Source organism: Phragmites australis, chromosome 6 (genome assembly GCF_958298935.1).
Source record: "Phragmites australis chromosome 6, lpPhrAust1.1, whole genome shotgun sequence".
In the NCBI taxonomy this organism is placed as follows: Eukaryota; Viridiplantae; Streptophyta; class Magnoliopsida; order Poales; family Poaceae; genus Phragmites; species Phragmites australis.
Window position 1 is genome coordinate 15793879 of NC_084926.1, and position 8495 is coordinate 15802373.

Sequence of the window (8495 nt, forward strand, 5' to 3'; positions counted from 1 at the left end):
TGCATATCCAGCAAATCCTGCAATAGCTCTGCATGTCTATCATGAATCAAACAAATATCAGGCTGGTCCAAGACAATAGCATACTTAACCCGCTCAAGGAACCAATACCATCTCTCCCCGTTCTCGCTCTCCATGAAGTTAAACGCTAGTGACATGACTTGGTTGTTCCTGTCTACCCCAATTACAGACAATATCTGTCATTTATACTTCCTAGTGAGGAACGTCTCGTCCAAGCAAATGATGAGTCGATAGTGCCTAAATGTCTTTGTGGTTGCCGCAAATGCAAAGAAAGCACGTTGTAATACTCGTTTCTCTCTATACTTCACATCAGTCGAGGGGTAATGCTTGATGTCAAAGTAAATTTCAGGGTTTCTCGCATATATTGTGGCTAGTTGACGTGGTAAGTTGTCATATGAATCTTCGTATGTCCCAAACCTCATCTTAATAGCCTTCTATTTCACCCTCCATGCCTTGGCGTAGTTTATTGTGTACTGGAACCTTTTCTCAATAACACAGATCATTGATCGTAGCTCATACTTTAGGTTGTTCACAATCTCTCAGTACATAACATTGGCAACAAAAATAGATGATAGTTTCCGGTAGGAGAGCTCTATTTTCTCAATATGATAGTTATGCTCCCTAACTATTGAGCACTCCCAGTAGTCATCCCACTTCTCCATGAATGCATGCATTCACCACGGACAATCAGGCACCAAACACTTGACGTCGTACTCCCTTTTGCTCGACTTCACAACCTTGAACTGCCTCCAAAGAGACAACGACCAGAATTTCACTACATCAATAACAGTTTCCTTACTACAGTACATAGCACCCTGGGACACCTCGTTCTCATGATATTTCCAAAGTGTCTGATGACCCTCACTCACCACTAGCTTTGAAAATTCCTGGTTTCTCCACTCTGCAGGAATAGAAACATTTTCCTCCTCGTCGTATGAATCCTCATCGGCAATGGCTTCCTCCAACTTTTGATCCTCCCTCTCCATCTCTTCAATTATACTAGGGATGTGCCCCCTTATCGGCTACACCCCTCGGTTGCATTTCCCGCACATCCCCAACATCTTGCTTGTTCCCCATAATTGTTAGGTCTACTTCATCCACTATTGTCTGACTTGTTCCTAATACTGCTTCCGCAATGTTTATCTCTGTTGGATCTTTCTAGTATGCCTCAGCTAACAGTATAAGAGGGAGGCCACGTTCATATGATATATCTACGTACTGCCTCAAAGTAGATGTTCCATTAATCGAGACAAGGTCACCGAAGTACCCATAAGTAGCATGGCTTAGCAGAGCTCTTAGCTTAAGCTCACGTTGCTGGGGATCTAGTTGGACATGGCGCATCGGCCACTTGCACACGTCCACTATGGTCCTCTCATTGACTCTACTAAGTCCCTTGACGACATGCTAAAATCCAGAGAAATCTACACCGTTAGGACCATAACTAATCTGACATTCACCATAATATATCTGAAAATATAATTTATGGGACATCCTGAAAACATCTAAAACTATGTCCAATGTTAATACTAAAAACTATACTTTTGATTATCAAAACTCTAACAAAATTACTGGCACTGATGATCACCTAACAATACATTGTAGTAATTGCTCCTAAGCAAACTAACCAATTTAAACTAATTAACCATCTTTCTACTTAATAAAGCTTCTAATTATTTATAATTATTACCTACATCATTATTCTACAAATCTAAATAATCGAAACTACCGTACTTTAAATACCACTATACATCTGATGGCTATCCTACATATTGAAACTGATCTTTATAATATACTACAAAAGACAGAAAATATCATTTTCTGATTACCTTTCTAAACCCTATGTCTCATATAATGTAACTACTGTTATATCGCTAAACCCCAGATCTAGTGATACTTTAATTACTAATAAAAGCATAAGTCTAGAAAAATTACTGGAAACTAAGATCCGAAATCCACAGATAAAAAACAGTAGGGCTTTACCGCACTGCCTCCCTCTCCTCTCCTCCTCCTCTCTTTCTTTTTTCTATATTTAAATAACTATTTTGGCTTATTTTCAGCATTTTATAGCTTGAGAGCAGTGGGAGAGGGGGGTGTAGGGGCTACCTTGTGAGAACGGCAAGTGGGGCTACCTGCCCTCTCAGTGAGCGATAAGGTGGTACAACCGGTAGATGTGATGGTGGGGCCCTATCCGTCCTCCGAGAAGGCGGTAAGGGGTGGTACTATCATTATGACATCCTTACCGTCTTTTGAAAGGGCTGCAACCCTTTTAGAGGACAGGAGATATCTATTTGTACAAATTTTGCTATAAAAATCTATTTATTTAAATATTAATAATAGAAAATATAAAAAAAAACTCACGAGGAACACTGACATGGAACCTAATGGCCTACTTAGGTCCACTTGACTTGGTTACACTGTTGGGCCAAAGAATAATCGGCATTGCCCATCACAACAAAAATAAATCTACATTGGCTTCCTCACGAGGAAATCAATAGCACTGGAGCAAACACAAAGACTTCGTTGCCCCAATGAAGTGACAAAGCAATAACCGCTTGTTTCCTAGCATGGAAACTCACGAAATAACTCTTTGTGGCAAAAACGACAAAGGCGAGATCTCATGCGTAGTTCACTCTGCATAAACACGATAAGACATGTAACAATTTCTACTTTTTCCTACTTCAGTGAATACAGAATCATCTTACTTTTTTTTGGGGGTGCATGCCCTGACATGCAACGCTTCTTCTTTCCCCGCTTGGGTGGTCAAAAGTTAGCCAATGCAAGCCCATAACCGAAGGCAACAAAAGAATAATCGGCATTGGCCATCACAATAAAAATAAATCTATATTGCTTCCTCACGATGAAATCGACTGTGCTGGAGCAAACAAAAGACTTCGCTGCCTTGATCACTACTATAAAATATCACATATATGTCGGTTTATCAGTATCAATTTAGTAGTAACTGGTATTGTTGACGTATCAGTATCGATTCTTAAACTCCTACGTACGAACAATCACTGAAGAGTTAAAGTAATAACTGTTGCACAATTGAGCCCTGACGAGGAGAACCGGTACACGGTTTCCCTCTTTATGGCGAAAATGACAAAGGCAAGATCTCATGCGTAGTTCTCTCTACAGAAACACGGACATGTGTAACGATTTCTTCTTTTTTTCCTACTTCAGCGAATACACAATCATCCTACTTATTAGTTTTTTTGGGAGTGCATGCCCCTGACATATAACGCTTCTTCTTTTCCCCGCTTGGGTGATCAAAAGTTAGCCAATGCAAGCCCATAACTGAAGTCGACAAATTAAAAGAATAATCGGAATTGGCCATCACAACAAAAATAAATCTACATTAGCTTCCTCACGAGGAAACCAACTGTGCTGGAGAAAACACAAAGACTTTGCTGCCTTGATAGAAATGACAAAGCAATAACTGTTCTCTGGTAGGAACCGCCAGCACTATCAGTTCCTAATACCAACCGGTATTGATACATATTATAGGAAAAAAATAAACTCGTATTTTAGAAATAAAAATGATTTCAGCACGCATACAGCTTGCTCATAGTATTTACATTATTTGATGCCACCTTCATTCCAATCATCTCACAATAATGAATATTACAATCATCTCACAGAGCACGAACATAGAGTAAACCAATCGGAAGCATTCAGTAATCATATCATATTACAATAATCTCACATAAGCAAATCGAATAATATCAGCAAACCAATCGGAAATATTCATGCACTCTAGCACAATATGACATATTTGGCAAGCAAATAACATCAGCTAAATTCAATAATCATATCAATTCTATCACACCATTAGCACCCAGAACTAACTAAAGAACCTAGCTGAAATGTGCACATACACAAAACCACACTTACCCATCAAATTTGTACTTACGGTTGGCCTCACATTTACTGGATAAAGGCTTATAGACCAATATGAAGCACACAATGAAATATCAAATTATACAACTTCTATATGGCCTACAAACCAATATAAAGTAAATAATAAATGAATAAAGGCTTAAGAAGATAACTTTTCCCTCTCTTATGCACTCTTTGAATGCATTAGAGAAAGGTAACCAACAACTTCCACACTGAAACAAACACACAATCTCCTCCTGCAGTAAAAGGATTATTACACCATACAATCAATGAATCTATTCAATCAGCTGTTCATGAATATATTCAATTGACCGCTGGTACTCAGTAAGAATGTAAGATCACATGCAACACCTGACGTTTACAAGGCAATACTAGGAGGAAAGAAGAGGAGGAGACGCACCAGTACCACACGTGCTTGCAACAAGAGCACTTCTTGGAGCTAACGCCGCCGCACTTGGTGCACGGCCTTGCCTCCCCATCGGCTAGCCCAGGCTCCTGCTCCCCCAGGGACGGCATCAGGTAGGCAACTGAGCTGCGGTGGTGGTGGTGATTGTCGTAGGAGGCAGCGAACCTAGCAACATCAATGATGAAGTAGCATGAGGCGGCGCGGCGGACAGTGACCATAGCCACCAAGAATAGCACGAGCCTGAGCACCGCCGAAAGGTCCAGTCCCAGGTCCTCGCCTGGGGACAGAGGAAATGAGAGGAGAGTTCAAGAGAGGGAGGAGAAAAGGGGATCAGAGTGAGAGAGAGGATGAGGAGAGAGGGGCACAGAGGGAGGAGAGCCAGACGTGAGACTTGCGAGCTAAAAGCATAATGAAGTGGAATTTTGGGTCTGAACTCGTATCAGTGCCGGTTCTAATTATAAACCGGCAATGATAGCATCAATACCGGTTTATTTCTGGAGCCGGCACTAATACTGAGTATCAATATCGGTTCAATCTGGCTTAATCAATAATCGAGCGTGGGATGTTATGAACTGACACTGATACTTCATTAGTACCAATTTTAGCCTAACCGGCACTGATGACCCGACATGGATGACCTGTTTTGTTGTAGTGTAAGGAAACCGACGAGATAGTTCTTTGTGGCGAAAATGACAGGCGAGATCTCATGCGTAGTTCTCTCTGCAGAAACATGACAAGACATGTAACGATTTCTACTTTTTTCCCACTTCAGCGAAAACACAATCATCCTACCTATTTTTTGTTGGAAGTGTATGCCTGATATGTAACGCTTCTTATTTTCCCCGCTTGGGTGATCAAAAGTTAGCCAATGCAAGCCTATTACCGAAGGCACAAAAGAATAATTGGCATTGCCCAACACAACAAAAATAAATCCACATTAGGTTCCTCACGAGGAAATCAACAATGCTGGATCAAACACAAAGACTTCATTGCCCCTATAGAAGTGACAAATCAATAAGTTTTCTACAATTGAGCTCTAATGAGGGAAACAAGTACACAGTATCCTCGTAAGAAAACAAACAAGAGCTCTTTGCGGCGAAAATGACAAAGGCAAGATCTGACGTGTAGTTTGAGCTCTGATGAGGAAAACCGACAAGATAGCTCTTTGTGGTGAAAATGACAAAGGCGAGATCTCATGTGAAGTTTTAGCTCTAATGAGGAAAACTGGTACATGGTTTCGTCGTAAGGAAACCGTAAAGATAGTTCTTTGTAGTGAGAATGACAAAGGCAAGATCTCATCTGTAGTTTGAGCTCTAACAAGGAAAGCCGTACACGGTTTGCTCATAAAAAACCCGACAAGATAGCTCTTTGTGACGAAAACGACAAATGCTCGATCTCATGCATAGTTCTCTCTACAGAAATACGACAAGACAAGTAACGATTTCTGCCTTTTTCTACTTCAGCGAATACACAATCATCCTACTTATTTTTTGTGGGAGTGTTTTCACTACTAAACCTTTTTCTTCTTAGCGAGTTTCCATTTTCATACTTAATACAAGATAAGATAACATTGAATGTAAAAAGAAATTACTTGCGTTATATCAGTAGTTTTTTTTAGACAGTTGTACCAATCACTACGTAAAAAATAGACAAAGTAAACATACATAAGTGACGGGTCATTATACGACTCATCACTTATGTCGTCTCAGGTCAGATCCAGGTATTTACCCGTCATAGATAACATGTAATAGGTGTCGGTTATAATATTACCCGTCACCTATAACATGAGTGAGGGGGAATAACTAAACTCGTCACTTATGACCAATGACCAGCCACTGTGCGGGTGAACATTTACTCAACAATTCCATCCACACAGTACTGGCGATTTTCACTGGCTCCGCTAGAGATTTTCTAATACCTTGTTGATTTGAAGTTTGAATTGGTGCTAGGTCTTTCAAGGTTTGCATCTTCCATTTCCTCTTCCTTTCCTCCTCCTACAATCTCTATTTGGTAGATTTGTTGTGATTTGAGTTGTAATCGGCTATTTTGCATCTTTATTCAAAATCTTAGTACAAGTGAGTTGTATTTATGTTAGATTTGTTCGATCTACCGTGATATGCCACAGATCTAGTGTATTTGTATGGAATTTTTAATCACATGCTTAACCACAAAATTAAGTTTATTGTTAATGAAGAATGAATGTTTTTATATTAATTACAGATGAGAGACAGAAGTTGGATGTACTTTGAGACCTGGACTTGTCCGGAGTACCTGAGCGGGGTGAAGCATTTCATGAGTGCTGCCTTGGTGGATATGAAATATCGTGGTAAAACGATAATGTATTGTCCATGTCGCGATTGCAAGAATGATAAGAAGTTCCCGAAACCAAACAATATCTATGCACACTTGGTTATGCATGGATTGAAAGAGAATTATATATGTTGGAACAAACATGGCGAGGAAGGCCTTAATGAGGGAGAGTTGGATTGGACCCTCCATGTCGATAGTGTGGATCAAGGACTTACACCCGGTGAAATGGTTCATGATCTCAGGGATGATGATATATTAAGTTTCAATGATAATGATCTTGAAGATTTTGTGAAGAATGTGGACCAGATAATGCGAGATGTCTAGTGGCACAACGAGTATAACAATAGTGAGTTTGCTAAATTTGAGGACATTGTGTGGGATTCTAAGACGCCACTTTATCCTAACTGCAAGGAGAAGTACACGTGAATATTTGGGAACCTAAAGTTTCTACAACTGAAGGCAACTCATGATTAGACTAACAAAAGTTTTGAAGTATTGCTGGATCTGCTAACGGATATGCTACCAGAGGGGAACTTGGTGCCCGAGGGCGTCTACGATATGAAAAAGATAATTTGTCCTTTAGGACTGAAAATAGAAAAAAATACATGTATGTAAGCAGGATTATATCTTGTTGTGTGGAGAGTATGCGGAGCTGGATCAGTACCCCGTTTGTGGAACCCATTGATATAAGTGTAGAAATGATAGTGGTGATGGGGATGGAGGCAAGAAGTAAATGTGGTCCTAGGAAGGTGGTGTGGTATTTTCCTATAATTTCCCTTCTGAAGCGTCTGTTTGCCAATAGAAATGATGCACAATTGATGCGTTGGTATAAGGAGGGTCGTAAGAACGATGCAATGATACGACACCCGATGGATTCCGTTCAGTGACAAATCGTTGATTCCACATTTGGTTGTTCGCTGAAAAATTAAAAAAATATTAGGCTTGCTATGAACACAGATGTCATGAATCCATTCAGTAACATGAGTACCTCACATAGCACCTGGCCTGTTGTATTGTCGATCTACAACCTTTCATCCTGACTTTGTAACAAGCGGAAATACATTATGTTGTCGATCTTGATATCAAGACCGAAACAACCTGGTAACGATATTGATGTGTACCTCAGGCATTTAGTCGATGATCTTAAGAAACTCTAGTCGGAAGGCGTCGAGGTTTGGAATCAGTACAAGCAAGAATATTTTACATTGCACGCCATATTGTTCATCACCATCAATGATCTGGCAGCACTTTGTAACTTGTTAGGACAGAGCAAAAGAAAAGATAAAGCTTGCACACATTGCTTAGATGACACATGCAATTTGAGGTTGAACAACTCAAAGAAAATAGTGTACATGCGGCATCGACGTTTCCTTCCTAGGAAGTACCCGTACCGAAATATGGACAAGCAGTTCGATGGCATAAGAGAGAAAGCGTTACCTCCGAGGCATTTCAGCGGGGAAGATGTCCACAATCAGGTTAAGAATATCAATGTTTTCCTTAGCAAGCAAAAATCCTCCAAGGATGTTGAACTGTTAGGCATGTGGAACAAGAAATTAATACAATTCGAGCTAGAGTACTAGGAAAATTAGATGTTCGCCACTCTATCGACAATATGTATGTAAAAAAGAATATCTGCAAGAGTTTGATCGGTACATTGCTCCAAATGAAGGGAAAAGGAAAGGATCATGAAAACGCACGAGCTGACCTTGAAGAAATAGATTTAAGGCCGGAGCTCCATGCACATGATACGGACAAAGAAAAACACATACACCCAGCAGCTATCACTCTCCAAAAAGGAGGAAAAATAATTCTGCGAGTTCTTGCATAGTGTGAAAGTTTCCTCCGGTTACTCGTCCAACATCGC